The sequence below is a fragment of the Macrobrachium rosenbergii genome, chromosome 8, assembly GCF_040412425.1.
Source record: "Macrobrachium rosenbergii isolate ZJJX-2024 chromosome 8, ASM4041242v1, whole genome shotgun sequence".
Classification (NCBI taxonomy): Eukaryota; Metazoa; Arthropoda; class Malacostraca; order Decapoda; family Palaemonidae; genus Macrobrachium; species Macrobrachium rosenbergii.
Genome location: NC_089748.1, coordinates 15,820,426 through 15,836,761, shown reverse-complemented (window position 1 = coordinate 15,836,761; position 16,336 = coordinate 15,820,426).

Below are 16,336 nucleotides of genomic sequence, written 5' to 3'. Positions count from 1 at the left end.
GTTCCTTGTACCTGGTCCTGGTTCCTTGTACCTGGCCCCTGGTTCCTTGTACCTGGTCCCTGGTTCCTTGTACCTGGTCCCTGGTTCCTTGTACCTGGCCCCTGGTTCCTACAGTTGTTTCGATACACCCATAAAGTCGCTTTGATACAAGCCAAGCAGTTTCAGTTAACAAACACTCAAATTTGATTGATAAAAAAAACATTAAATTTAATTAATAAAACTGGAACAAAATTTAAGTGATTCAAACATCTCGCAACTTGACTCTCTAATAATTTCGCGATTCTAATTTGCTCAAAATATCTCAAATAATTTTTGCAAATCTAAATGTGTAGGGAAATAATGATTTATTTCGAGATTCTAATTTATTACGAAAAAAATGTTTAATATTAAAAAAATTAACAATAAACTCGCCTTAATGGACCAAATAATATTTTCGATTTACTGAGAGACATATCTTAGTTCTCTGGGAAGGGATTGAGCTGACAGGTTTACAGGAGAGAGAGAGAGAGAGAGAGAGAGAGAGAGAGAGAGAGAGAGAGAGAGAGAGAGAACCTTGACTTGTATCGAATCGAATGAATGGATATATTGAAACGACTTGAAGTGGACCGGCCTTAGGCCTATGTTTTTAGGCTTCCAAGCAAAGACTTGTCTGTAAAGAAAAAAGAATAATCTACATTAATTCATTATATATAATAAATCACTTATCAGAATAGAATATAATATACAATTTGGGCCGAAAGCCAAGCGCTGGGACTGATGAGGTCATTCAGCGATGAGAGGAAAATTGAGAGCAAAAAGGTCTGAAAGGTGTAACAGGAGGAAAACCTCAAAGCATCAATTGTTAGGAGAGGGTGGAAGGAAAGATGGAAGAGAGAGAATATGAAAGGAAGTACAGTAAAAGGAAAATGCACTGACGGCACTACCCCCCTACCGGGTATTATTGACAATCATCCCATCACTGGTTTCAAATTTCTTTCTTCATGACTGAACAGGAAAAATGCCTAACTGTCACTCAGTAATGTCTACTGCAACTGACAGTAATTGTTATTACCAATTTCTGATATTAAATAAGACCCTGAATTTATCTTCTAGTTCAGAATCTGCACACGATTGACATATTCTAACAGTGTGTCATTTTCCTTCATAAAATACAGCTGATATTTTGGTGCTACTATAGTAGGTGGCTACCTACGTGTTTCTACACTCTCGCCGTGTTTAGTAGGCTACTAGCCCCTTGGGGATCAAATGTCCTCAGCTAAGCCCATCTGATCACATTTGATCCCCAAGGGACTAGGACTAAACACGGCAACACATTAGCACCGATATTTTTAATATCAATTGCGTCAAGATTTTGCAGCATTTATTTCAGCTACTTAATGCATTGGAGTGAATTTTTTTATAGAACATTTCACATACCTCCATTAATGATAAATAATTGACTCGACCAATCGTTAACATTCTCATAAGGTATTTCCTTTAGATGGGCAAGCAGAAACGAAAGTCACATTCCCTCACTTTTGATTAAATTTCCCAGACTAAGTCTGGCCGAAAAAATGTACTGACATAAGGCCACATGCAAGTTGGGTACTTGAGAAAATTGATATTTTTTTTCAGACGTCAGTATCTCGAGCTAATTATGAAAAATTCTGTCACCATTAATTTCATAGCTCATACCCTTATATCTAAGCGTTTTTCCAGTTAAAACTCAAACCATGCAAGCGTATTCTCATACCAGACCCATTTCAAAGTATTTCTCAAATTAATGGAAACTAATATTACCGTACTGACAATTTCAAATGAAGTCACCTAAGCAAGGGATCAGTAAGTTTTGAATGCCTCTGAATATTATGCTCTCAGTGACATACCAATCTTATCTAATCACTCTTGGCCATTAAGCAAATCGGTATGGCAGAGATCGCTATCTGTCCTTTTAAGAAAGCAATTGATTTGACATGAGGCATACGTCGATTTAGAAGCAAAACCAACTAATTAACGGGTTAAGACACTTGGAGAGTTATCTAATTTCTGTCAAAAATTAAATTAAGAAAAAAGGTCACAAACCACCTATCATTTGTGTTGAAAACTTTTCATGGCTTCAACATTCAAAAGACTTCGAAACTAAGTGAGAGAGAGAGAGAGAGAGAGAGAGAGAGAGAGAGAGAGAGAGAGAGAGAGAGAAACGAAAGCCCATCAAATAAATCTTACTCTAATCCTGGTCAGAATCGAGAGAATCCCGGATTTTTTCTTCAAATCCCAGAATAATAAAATAACAGGTGGGCGTGGCTGAGGCTTCGAGCTGTCAAACTTGTAAACAGCTGATTCAAGATAGACGGGAAGCTTTCTCTTCGTTTCTGATAAGAGAGACGGAGCTGTACGAATGCGAAAGGGGTGCGTCTAACATGCGCTCGCACGCGCGTGCGCACGTGTATAAATTTACCACTCTCATCACCTAGCATCCATAGATCCTATCCCCGGAGAAATTGGGGCAAACACAGATACGATATATTGCTATTATCAGTCAGAAGATGAACCCTGCTTATGTGAAACGAGCCCACCAGAGGGGCCATTATCTTGAAATTCCAGCTTCCAAAGAATATGTTGTCCTTTGTGCTTTTGAAGGCCATATTTGATAAGCGTCATGATATTACTACAAAGACCTTAATTTAATCAGTTAAATATAAGTTGGGTCTCACTAAAAGCTATCATCTACCATTCAGCAGTAAAGCAGTTCACCCGTGATCACGGTTGTTCCCTTAATTTAAACAATATGTTGCAGAATCGTGATGCTTATTCAACAGGTATTCTAGTAATTGTTACATTAAATATAGAAAGACTGACACATTAAGTTACGTATTCATGATGTTGGCTGTTGATTACCAAAGTCACCCAAATAGAGAAACAATAAATAAACCCCATTTTTTTTTTTACTTCAAAATCGTCATTTCAGTTCCGTATTATCTATGCGATTTCCATCACTTGAATATTAGATTACTGGATAGTAATCATTGCCTGATCTACTTTTGCTTCTTTTAACGATCGGTTCCTTGTTTGGTAAACAACTTTACTTGTTTTGAGTTTTGTATTTTTGCCTTGTTAGTGCTTTCACGTCAGAGCGTCGGATTGAAAAGTGAAATTTTTAATCATATGTACCCATACATAACTTGAGATTTGTTTCTCCATAATCATTATTTTAAAAAACACCTCTCATACTTTTCAGTAAATCGACATAGTTGGATCCTTGCCACATTACCTGAAATCAATAAGGACCATCAAATATCGTTTGTGTTGGTTTAAAGAGAACGGACGTCCACACCAGGCCTCTAAACCCTTCAGCACCTTGCTACACTTACAATAAACGTTCAGCTTGGACGCTCCAACGCAAATGCGTTTCAGAGTCTTAGAACTGTCACAGAAATTTGGCAAGACACTTCCCAGTCCACAAACATTTCTCGAAAAGTTAAGAGTTGAGATTCTGCGACCACTACACTTCTCTCAGTGGACATTTTGAAGCTAGCTAGTGGTTATTCGACCCTACAAAGCCTACAGCATCAACAATATCCCTCAATAAAGAAATAAAAACTACCTTGAAATGCCTTGTTCTTTACCGAAGTCCTCTCCTTCATCTCGTGAGTTTGTTTACAAAAACGTCCACTTCTCTTCACGTTTAGAACTACACTGAGTCTTCCAGAGTAAGGACAGGAATTGCTTTGACCAATCAGAGGCCTACACCATAAACAGCGTTTCTAACTCCTCCTTTTATTGACTGAAATCTCTGGGTTTTGGTAAAGCGTCTTCGTAGACGATTCCTTATTGGCTGGTGAGACGAAAACCCATTTTCAGAAATTTCTGTGAAGATTATTATTACCTCCAGTATTAAGTAAAAAAAGTTATTAACAGGTAAATAAATAGATATAGACACGCAAATAAAATAACTGGGAATCCTCTTAAAAATTCAGTATAATAAGGATTAGAATACGTAAATATTCAGCTTGTGAATCGTAAAATGAAAATTGGCCAGAAAATCTTTATTTCAGAAGATCCAGCAAAAGATTGGATATGAAAGGTATCTAAATTTCTGCCATTGCAATGCAGTGGTCAGCCAGTGACTGCTGGGGGTCTGTTGAGGGGGTGAGGCATGCCTAGCTTCACCTTTGGGGGCATTATAAATTAATTATATATATATATATCAAATTAGCCAAGTACCCTTTGATGTATGTTGGGTGAAAGTTAGGATAAGCCAAGCCTGACCAGCTGATGTGATTAACATGTGTCATTTTCTAGCATCAGGTTTAATACATTTTTATTTATTTATTTATTTGTTAATTTATCAGTTTTACTAATAAGTGATCTCCGCTTTCTGTATTTCCATTTTACCTTCTGATACTTTTTCCGAATGAACACCATATTCTTTGAGAGCTTTAATTTTAAGTCAATGGCCTTTATAGTGGGCTAGTTCCCTATGAATAAGGTTCATCTTCTGAATAATAATAATAATAATAATAATAATAATAATAATAATAATAATAATAATAATAATAATAATAATAATAATAATAATAATAATAATAATAATAACACTCAGTTTGATAGGAGTTTTATCTTGGCTACAACTAAAGTGTGGAATAGTTTGCCTAGTGCAGTTGTGAAATCCTCTGATCATGAACTATTTAAGCGAGGAGCAAATTCATTCCTTGCTTTCTTTGCTGATGTCTCCTGAATTTCAGGTGTATCGGTTTTATTTTTTATTCCCTTATGTTTATTTATCACCTTTTCCTACAACTTCTCTGTCTCTCTCTCTCTCTCTCTCTCTCTCTCTCTCTCTCTCTCTCTCTCTCTCTTTGTGAGGGCTGATTTCCCTTTGGAACCCCATTGGTTTCATTATAGTCTGTTGACTCTGTCCATAAGAGTTTCCAGCTGAAGTTCAAGAGAGAAAGGAGGACAGAATGGCAGAATGACAGAAATCTAGTCTCCAGCAACTGACCCCGTACGAAAAATTGCAATAATTTACCTGTAAAGAATAATAAAACACCATCTTCATGCACTCACAGATTGTCTGAGAAATGGACTGACTTTCACAATGAAATGCTGATCTTATGGAAGTACACAGGCCCTTACAGCTACAGCCACATCAGCAACACAGCAGGAATCAAGCACGTGAACTACAAAACTACAAAACTACAGCAGCAGAGAGCAATCTACCTTTCCTGGCTTCTTTCTCAGCTTATGGAAGATATCAAAATGAGCTTTGTGTAATAATTCATGTCAAAACAAATTTAAACAAAGCCTTTCCATTACATTACAGTTTCAGGACAAATTTACGACAAGGTTGTAATTAGAAAATAACAGAGAGAGAGAGAGAGAGAGAGAGAGAGATTCAGTGTTATTTTTATTTATTCCCTCAACCGTCACTTTTATCTACAGACAGAGAGAGGGATATATTTAGATGAACAAATAAATGAGAGAGAGAGAGAGAGAGAGAGAGAGAGAGAGAGAGAGAGAGAGAGAGAGAGAGAGAGATCCAGTGTTATTTTTTTATATTATGTCAACTTAAATCCTTTTAGCCACAGGCAAAGAGGGAGATATATAGATAGACAAATAAACAGTGAGAGAGAGAGAGAGAGAGAGAGATCAGTGTTATTTTTTATATTATGTCAACTTAAGTCAGCACCCAGCCACAGGCAAGGGAGCTATATAGATAGACAAATAAACAGAGAGAGAGAGAGAGAGAGAGAGAGAGAGAGAGAGAGAGATTCAGTGTTGGTACATATTCTCTCAACAAATCCTTTCATCCACAGACAGAGAGGAGATATATAGATAGACAAATAAACAGAAAGAGAGAGAGAGAGAGAGAGAGAGAGAGAGAGAGAGAGAGAGAGAGAGTAGTTTTCATTGTTACAATTGTCATATACTCTCTCTACTTAAATCCTTTTATGCATAAAGAGCGAGGGAGATAGAGAGAGAGAGAGAGAGAGAGAGAGAGAGAGAGAGATAATATCTATAGTTATCCAAATATCCTGAATTACCATTTTCTATAAAGACAATTTTCCTACCTGGGTAGAAAACGTAAAAATTATTTAAATGGTTAACTATAGAAATCTCTTCTGCCTCGCTTTTAAATTTCATAAATCAACTAAAATCATTATAAAGATGAAGATATTTATATCATTATATGACGAAAGGCATTACTAGTAATACAAAGAAGATTTCTGCTTGCTAGTGATACTAAATAAAAGGCATTGCGTGTTAGTAATGGCAAATATAAGATATTTTTTATTAGGTAAAGGTTTCTCAGATCATTACTAAAACTGTCTGTTGAGTGCTAATACAATCTTGGGATGAAGTTTGGATTGTTTGAAGACAGAAACTATTATATATTTATTCAGCGAGACCACGAATAAATCTTTATCACTATATATGATAACTATTATGGTAAGGGGAGTAGTATATATTTCTAAAATTGATTCTTAATTAGGGAATTTATTTTGAAGAACTTGAAAAGTTTTCAGCAAAGGGACGAAGTTCGTTCTGGTAATAAACAATGGCTTCTCCTTGTCTGTATACACAGTCGTGAGCATACCAGCCAGTAGCCAATCACCAACCAGATCACGTAGCCAATCAGATTCGAGCAATGACGTCATCGATCGCATATTTTAATTAGCTATATTTTGCCGTATATTAGACAACTGTGTGTCAGCAGCAATAACCCATATGAGAAATATTGTTCAAAATTAACTCACTGGTGTATTTTTATGCATTAAAGAGCCCAATAATAAATAAAAAAAATATGCACGCACAGAGTGACGTCATTATTTTCTTAAAACTAAATAGAAGAGTCCTCATTCCTCCTTTTAGAAAGCAATATTGACATTTTTTCCCCTCTACGTTGTTTCAAGTGGCGTTTTATGTCGTCAATATAATGAAATCTTCTGTTCATGTAACTATATTAGTTAAAAGCTTCATTCTGAATAACAATAATAATTATTACACAGGCATTCTTGAGCCGAACACGTTTTCTTAAAGGCTAGCTTTAAGAAAACGGACATATTTAGCAGTAACTGAGCTAAAAATATACACAGTTAATAGGGCCTTTTTTTAGAATCCATAATATTAATTAAGTCAATTGCTGTAGATAAGCCTTATTATAATGATGGAACTTGGTTATAAAAGAAGTGCAATATAAAACTTGGGTGATGTTGTTTCACTTGTAAGCTTTGTGAACAGAATAATGGGCTACTTTCACCTGTATACAGTATTCTATGAAATGTGGAATTTTCTAGCAGTTTAAACATTTTTATGTTAAAAAATTAGTAAAGTCGATATAAGTTATTAATATTTTAAGGCTTTGTTAAATTTTCCTTCTTTACTGTTAATTCATAAGGTTTTTCAATTGCGTCTCATCTGTTGTTTTATTTTTGATCGATGGATGACGTCACTGTTCGCTCCATATCTTAATTTAATTTAACACAATTTTAGTTCTTTATGGACACAAATACACAAGAGGGTTAATATTTGAACAATATTTTCTCATATGGAGTTATTGCTGCTCACACACATTTGTCTAATATACGATAAATATAGCTAAGTGATATGCTATTAGCATATAGGCTGGATGCGTCATTGCTCGAATCTGATTGGCTTGTGATCTGGTTAGTGATTGGCTACTGGCTGGTATGCTCACGACTGTGTATACAGATTGTAAATACGCGTCCCGGGCAGTGTATGTATTACCAGAACCCAATTCGTGAAATCCCTCGTACATTTTTATGTATCAGGCTTCAAACACTACTTTTCTAGGCATCAAGCGGCCTAAATAACTAAATACAAACTTTATTTTTGAATACAGTCATTGCAATCACTTATTCTGCCATTTTTATCTTGCCTCGCTAACAAAAGCACAAGAGTTTCCTGTTTGAACACCGTTTTGCTTGGGACAATCAATAGATGGCGTATTTACTGTAGTCCACGTTTCTGAAATAAAATCCGGTCCAATCCAGTTTCGATTACTGATTTTGCATGCGTCACAGTCACCTGGGGCCCTTCGGTACTTGGGGGAAAATGAGGCACCGGCACTTTAATTGGAAAATGCTAGTTTCCGAACTATCAAATGGTCTAGTCTCCTGTCAGGTTCGCTTTTTTTTTTTTTTTTTAAAAATGAGTAGCCTAAATATAAGTGATAATGCATATCAGATGTTTCATTAAATATATTGCGTTCGTGAAAGCTAGCTGAGATGTATGCAGATAATTTCAAGCTTCCAATGTCAGTAATTCGAGTTAGGATAGTTTTATTAATGTTTATTAGGTAATCTATAATGTTTAAGGAATTTTTAACTTTATTTTGGTAGGCATAGAGTAGGGTGTTGCTTACCAAATATACCATTTTTTTTTTTTTTACTGTTCTATTTGAATATCACATAATTATACTACTACTACCACTACTCCTAATAATAATAATAATAATAATAATAATAATAATAATAATAATAATAATAATAATAATAATAATAATAATAATAATAATAATGTAAAGGCCACGATGCAAAATGATTCATCCGGGAGATGTAGAGAGCTCAGTCATCTCCCATCTTGGAGTTCCAAGATTCTGTTGACAGCTTTTGTCTAAGATTATATTTGCAATGGGTTTGTGGTGCTGCTCGTTTTTCGAGATCATTTCAGACGAAAAGGAAAGCATTAGAAGATCCCTTTTTGAAGCCAATTAAATTGGTATACAGAGGTTTACTAGGCAACAGTAATTTCATTAAAACAAAAATGATTATTGCATAATTTTTATACATGAAGGAGTTGGTTAGGTTGCAAACCTGATCGTGCATCATACGTAAAGTAGCCCTGGAGTGGCTTAAGATGCTGAGATTGGTTATTTTTTTGACAATTTTAAATCTTCCTGTCATTATTAAGTTTTGTTTATATACTTCTTTTAAACGTACGAGAATAAAGTGCACGCATTCCGCTTTCCAATGACACCAGAATGGGTGTCATAGCATGAATAATAACTTCACAGACAACATACGAAGGAAAACATTGCTATTGACAACTCTGGCTCTTAGAGAGACCTTGCAGAGGCCTTTTGACTGAAAGGGTTAGTTGGCAGAGCAGAATGCTACAAAGCCAAAGGATCCAACAGGGGAAGCATCCCAATTTTAAATAAGAAATACAGAGATAAATAATCTATAAGAGAGGTAATAAAAAAAGCAAATTTTAAAACACTGTCTCTTTTAGTTTTGGCATAGTCTGCACTGATAGCAATTTTCAGTTCCGCAATCCTGTGCATGATTAAACTTAAAATAGTGCATTTTACCCAGCTAGAGGAGGAGTCTGCTAGGATCCAGTTGCAATATACTGCAATGTTGCTTTCATAGTCAATTTTGATGCAAAATAACAACTCATTTCCAGTTTTTTTCATACACAAAATTCAATACATTGCCTAAGCCTTGAATACGGACCAATCAAACATATGAACATTATTATTAAATTAATAACTTTAGCAATCTGCAGAGCTTCACTGATATTCAGATAGAGAGAGAGAGAGAAAAGAGGGTATAAGTATTTTCAAATACCTGCCAACATTCTCTGTAAACAAACAGATTGAAATTTTTTTTTTTTTTGCGATGCCTTGGCTAGAATAATATTTTTTTCTGTGCATTAACCGTAGCAATAACTAAATAGATAAATAAATAAATGGTTATGTTGTCGTTTCTAGAAAACTTCAATTTAAGGAGGAACAGGATAGCCAGAAGACGTAGTAAAATTATAGACATTATCATTCCTTAGAAATTAACAGAGGCACAGCCGAGCTTTCGGGGATACACAACTTTTCCCATCATCAGGGTCATTCATCTATAGAATGACATAAAAAATAAACAGTAAGAAAACTATACTGATTGACTAAATCTAAAAGTATTAAAACAGCTACAACTGACAAAACTTTAAAATGCATAATAATATAAAGTAAAAAAAGGAACATAAAAACCTAAGTTAACTGCAAAAGAGCAATGACTAAGTAATAAGAAATCACTTACTAAAAAGAAATCGTCAGATAGAATCACTGAGAAGATACATGCTGAGAGAGAGAGATTGTTTTGTTTTCATCAATTTATTGCGCACATTGGCGTCAGACATTTAAGTACATGGTGACAATATTAGTAATTACATCTATATGGAAATTAACGTATACAATAGAATTCATATGGAGTACAACAATGGCCTAGCTCTAGTTAATATCACACACAGTTTATTTGATGAAAGGAAATACTTGTTCAGTGACCACCAAAGTGAGGATGGCGCATGAGAATTTCATCAAGCAAATTATGGTCTGTTAACAATTGCTTACATACATCAACTACTGTGAATATTTGTGTAATAAATTGGTAGAAGTGGACATTCCAGGCAATAGTGTTCTAGGGTGTTGGCGTTGGACGCGTCACATAACCTACAGGAAGAAAATTGAGAGCCCCATCTTGCCCAGCCACCTGCCAAACTGGGCGCCAACCCAGTCGAAGACGGCACACACAACGTTATTTCGACGAACCATGAGTCCATTGAGGCGATACTTGTGTTGGTGAGGAAGGAAGTGGTCATAGTGTTGTATTGATACACTGGTGGCCTCTCTGCATTACTACGACGATGGGTGGGTGAGCGGGCAGCCTGGTATACCATCTTCTTGCAGCACAGGAGAGATGGAGTGGGTGCATCGGCATCTGGAGGATCCAGTTGGCAGGCAGCCTTCGCGAGACGGTCAACAGTGCTGTTACCCAGAAGCCCCACGTGGGAGGGAATCCACAGGAAGTGTACTACCAGTGAGCTCATGTTGGCTGTGTCTAGTTTTCTAGTATTTGTGTAACCAGGCCTTGGTAAGCTGGTTTATGTGATGAGAGGGCTTGGAGTGCTGACTGCGAGTCGCAGATGATCGCCATTGTTTCTTGTTTGTGTGATCAAAGTAACTGCATCTCAAAGTCCATGTAGTTCACAATATGTGGAGCTTGATGACTTTGAGAGGCGACGACCTGTCCAGCCCTCTTGTGGTGGTTCTAAGGTGGGGAGAAAACAGCACATCCAGCGCTGCCGTCCTGCTGCAGGGAACCGTCTGTGTAGTAATGGTGAGCTATACTGAGGACGAGGACAGTCTGTCGATGGTCTCTAATGCACGTTGTCGTTGATGTTGAGGCAAGTCAGTCTTGGAGACTGGAGTGTAAGAGATTGCTGGCACAGGAGTCTGCCAGGTTGCAAAGCCATGGTCCACATCCTCTGCCACAATGTTGATGTTAAGCTCCCGGATGCTTGAACAGACAGTATTGACTAGTGTACGTCCCCCCTGGCGTAGTTGTGGTAGAGGTGCATCTAGATCCAGGGAAGTCCTGATGATGTGAGTAGTGGGGAGAAAGGTGAGGGTAATACAGGCATTTGATACTGAAGTAGGTGACATTGAAGTATATTCTCTCAACAAGTGGTGGGAGACGGAGTTCATGTTGCATGTTTACAATTCTAGTGGAGGCTGGACAGCCTAGGATGAGTCTCATTGCTTGGTTCTGGAATTTTTCAAGAGGCTGCAGAGTTGATCTGGAGAGTTGACACAGTGCAGGGAAAGATAATCTACCACTGAATGGATGAGAGTAATGTATATGGTTCTGGCGACCGGAATAGATACTCCTGCAGAATAATTAGTAAGCCATTTGAGAGGAGTCAGGCGACACTGTAACCGGGCCAACAGATCTTGAACAATGGGATGTACTCGCTGTCTTGCTGGAATGGAAGGTGTTATCCGTACTGGCGCTCCTAAATAAAGATATTGCGTGCACAGAGGTACAACATTGTTCCCCCACGGTAAATTCTGGCAGATACCTCGCTGGCCGGGGAGAAGATTCTACTTTTTCTGGGAGATGATGAGACCACAGGAGGATGCTGCTTCGTAGAAGGAGGAGAGGAAGTTTTGCAAGTGTTCTGGAGATCCTGAGTGAATACATATATCGTCTGCGTAGCAAGTGATGGTTGTGTTATCAGTGTCAGGAAGTAGGGAAAGAAGTCGATGAAGGAGAATATTGAACAGAAATGGACTAAGTACTCCACCTTGTGGAGTACCAAGTTCGAGTTCCTTGGAAGTGCTCAACGCTCCCTTAAACAGCACACGAGAGACTCTATTTCGTAGATAACCACGTATCCATCTCAAAAGGTTTCCTTTGATTCCAAAATCAATGAGCTGGTCTAGAATGATGTCTTTATTTGCAATGTCAAATGCACTTTTCAAATCAATGAAGGCTACAACACTGGTCGGGGAGAGACGAGTGTAAAGCTCCATGAGACAATGATGAGTTCCTCGTTGGGAAGGAAGCCGTATAGTCTGAAAGCTTATCTTGCAGCCGAAACATGAGCGTGAGAGGAGAATACGTTCAAATACTTTGCAGATACAGGAGGTGAGGGAGATAGGCCGGAATTTGTCAGTGCCGGGCTTGGGGACAGGCACTATTGTACTATGAGTCCATGCTTGTGGTACATATCCCAGGCTGAGGCATAGGTTGTAGAGCTGGAGGAGAGGGTTGCCAGGTACTTTTAAAAGTATGCAAAGGACTGTATAGGTGATGCCATCATCACCAGGAGCTGATTTCTTATACCTTGCTAAGGCACGTCGTAGCTCTTCCTCAGTTATGGGTACATCATCCTCTTCATCAGTGCTTAGTAAGGCAGTACTGAGACGGAGGGCACGGTGGTTTTTATGTGTGGAGAGAGTGTCTTGTATATGAACTGGAAGGTTGGTGCTTCGTGACTGTGTTGACCACTCATTAATGAGGTCCTGTGCATACTGAGCAGGGCTGTGGTGGAGGACACTTGGGGGTTTCTTTTTCACAATCCTGTTGATGAGGTGCCACATGGAACCAACGCTTGTTTGATGGTTGATGCTGTCCGTTAACTTGTGCCAAGAATCTGTTAGTACACAATGTTGTAGAGCAACTAGATCATCTCTTGATAGTTGATACTGGTGCAGTGTCTCAGGACTTGGTTGTCTCATGAAGACAAAGCCGTCATCCATCGCTTTCTTCTCTGCCTGAGAAATTCTATTATCCAGTGTCATGGCATTAGCACGATGCCTAATGTGTGGCTTTCTGATGTATCGTGTATGGAAATCATGTGTGGCACTAACAAGTGAGGAATAAAGTTTCTCAGGGCAGTGGAGGTAAAACGTAGGAAGAAGGTTAGTTATATATGAGATGTATGTAGGAGTGTACTTAGGTGGGATTATGATGTAAGCTCGACTGTATATTGGAGTAGGTGCAGCGGAAGGGAATATTGGATGCTGAGACCAACGTGATCAGAGAAGAGTGTGGGAACAGTTGTACACTTGACTCGGGAAGGTACGAGTCCACATGTCAAGATGTGATCCAAAGTACCACCTCGTGAGTGCGTAGATCCACCAGTGTCCCAGCGGGTCAGTTGATTTCGACGAATGTACTGCAGAAGTTGATTCCCATTGCGGTTCACAGTGCCAGCAAGATCTCCCAAGCTTGAATGACGGGCGTTAAAATCTCCCATGTAAACCATACCACGAAGAGTGGGGACTGGAAGCGTGTCTGTATTTATCCTGCCTGGTGCAGCATATACGTTGCATAGTCGTATGGTGCCTCCGCCAACAGTAATCTCAAATAGTTGAAATGTTGTATCTTCATCCACAGAGTTTGGGAGAAGTCTATGCTGGATAGAAGTGTGTATATAGGTAATGAGGCCATGTCTTACTAAATGGACGTAGGACACATAGCCAGTGAGTGAGGGGGCTTCTTCCCTGGGCTGAGCATTACCAACAAAAGCTTCCTGAATTAGAATGACGTCTGGGTGGTGACTATGTACAAATCCCTTGAGTGCAGAAAGTTTTGCCCAGTTTGTAATGCCACAGGCATTCCATGAGATGACATGAAGCTTAACTTGATTATCGAACATGTTTCTTTAAGGGTCGGTGACCAGATAGAGAGAGAGAGAGAGAGAGAGAGAGAGAGAGAGAGAGAGAGAGAGAGAGAGAGAGAAAACAATGAATATTCAAAATAATAAAAATGATAATGTAATAAAAAATACTGGAGAACCTCCTGTTCATGTCGTAGTTAAATGACAACTATTGAGTTAGAAGACTGCGAATGGAAGAGGGTGAAATGGTGTGAGGAAAAAAGAAAAAAGAAAAAGCAAACTATGCAATGAACAATGGAACAGAGGTGTTTGGCTATTGAGTGTTGGTGATTGTTGTTTAATATGGAGGGACTCTAAAAACGGAAGCGAATGGCTGTTTTTTGTTTGTCCGAATATTTGAAAATCACTGTATTGTATGTGATGGTGGCAAGATATAGCATGAAGTCTAATGGCACTATTTTCTTTTTTGCTTAAAGCTAAGCCTTTACGGTGGCTGACACCCCTGTGAGAGTCGATGCGCCCCTTAAGTAGGCGCTTGGTACATCCCACATAGGTCCCAAAATTACATTAAGGGCAATTAAACTTGTAAACAATGCAGGTGCGCATCAACTCCGGGAGAGTGTCTTTCACGCGGGACAGTCTTCCGACTGTAAGAGGATTATTAAAACTAAATCTGAAGTCGACATACGGATACAGATTGCTCAAGAGTGACAATAATTTTCTTTTGATTAGGACAGAATTGTTAGTGAAGGGTAGAGAAACATACATTATCTTTTTGGGAACGGTGGAGACTACAGATTTTGGTTTTAAAATATTGTCTAAAAATTCTTTAACGATTTTATTGAACATGTTGAAGGGATAGCAATTATTCTTAAAATACGTCTCTAAAAACTGAACTTCCAGGTGAAAGTTATTCCAGTTGGAGCAAAGGGAAAAGGCTCGATGAATCAGAGTTGTACACGAATTAGCTTTGAAAACAAGGGGACAGTTACTAAAAAAGTTTAACCCAAGTCCGGTAAACGTTTTCCTTCCAAAAATGCCAGTCATAAAATTGCCCTCAGAACGAAAGACCAAAATACCTAAAAAGAAATGCGGCCATTACATTCTTTTTCCACAGTAAAAGTAATATTGGGATGAAACGAGTTGATAAAATCTAAAAACAGCTGGGCGTGACATTCTTCAGTAAAAAGTAAGAAAGTATCATCTACATCTATAAAATATGGGTTTAAAAGTATCTGGGCACTGATTAAAGAATTGTTCTTCTAAATAGCACATAAAAATATTAGTGAAAGAAGGTCCTAAGGGGGAGCCCGTGGCCATACCATCTATTTGCTTATAAACTTTCACATTAAAAATAAAATGAGTATCAGTGACCGAGAGTTCCAAGAGTTTTTTGAAATTATTTCTGGTAAAATCGTGGTAAATGGTATCCGGGGTGGGGAGTAATTTTCCGAGGATAATATCAATGGTTTCGAAAACAGGTACATTAGTAAATAAGGATTGAACATCAAAACTAACCATGAATGTAAGTGGATTTTGCACTAGAATGTCAGGGACAAAAGAAGAAGAATTTTGCAGGGCGAAACGGTTACTCGTGATATGACTGAGAAGGGGAACAAGTACTTAGTTATTTCGAAATTAGGCGAGTTGTAAGCTGCAAGTGTTGGTAAAGGGGAATGCCATTCTTGTGAACTTTAGGAGTCCATATAAGGTGGCAAAAGAAGATCCTGAACTGAAAAGAGAATTGTAGGTACTTTCAGGAATAGCGGAGTCATCTTTAAGCTGCTTCAAAGTACGATTAATTTTATCTTCAATTTTAAAATTTTAAATTGAAATACTGTGATTTTTTTTCTTGAAGTGGACAAAATAATATTCGGTTTTTACCTTCTCATATTAATCTTGAAACAGCACGTCAGTCCATACAGAACTTGGCTCATAAAACATTTCTCCAGTCTCAAAACTAAAATTGGTTTCCATTTTTAATTATGAAGATTTTCAGATTTTGAAGAAACTTGCTAATAGAAATGAACCTCATAATTTGTGAGACCAGATAATGTTTAATGAGAGTATTATACTGAATGGATGATTGTTGTTTGAAAAAATTAATAGTATTTTGTCCTATTCCAGTAAATTCTAGATGAAGTAGGAAAAAATCTCAATTTATAAATTTTTAAAATTGAAGATAAAATTAATCGTACTTTGAAGCAGCTTAAAGATGACTCCGCTATTCCTGAAAGTACCTACAATTCTCTTTTCAGTTCAGGATCTTCTTTTGCCACCTTATATGGACTCCCTAAAGTTCACAAGAATGGCATTCCCCTTTTACCAACACTTGCAGCTTACAACTCGCCTAATTTCGAAATAACTAAGTACTTGTTCCCCTTCTCAGTCATATCACGAGTAACCGTTTCTGCCCTGCAAAATTCTTCTTCTTTTT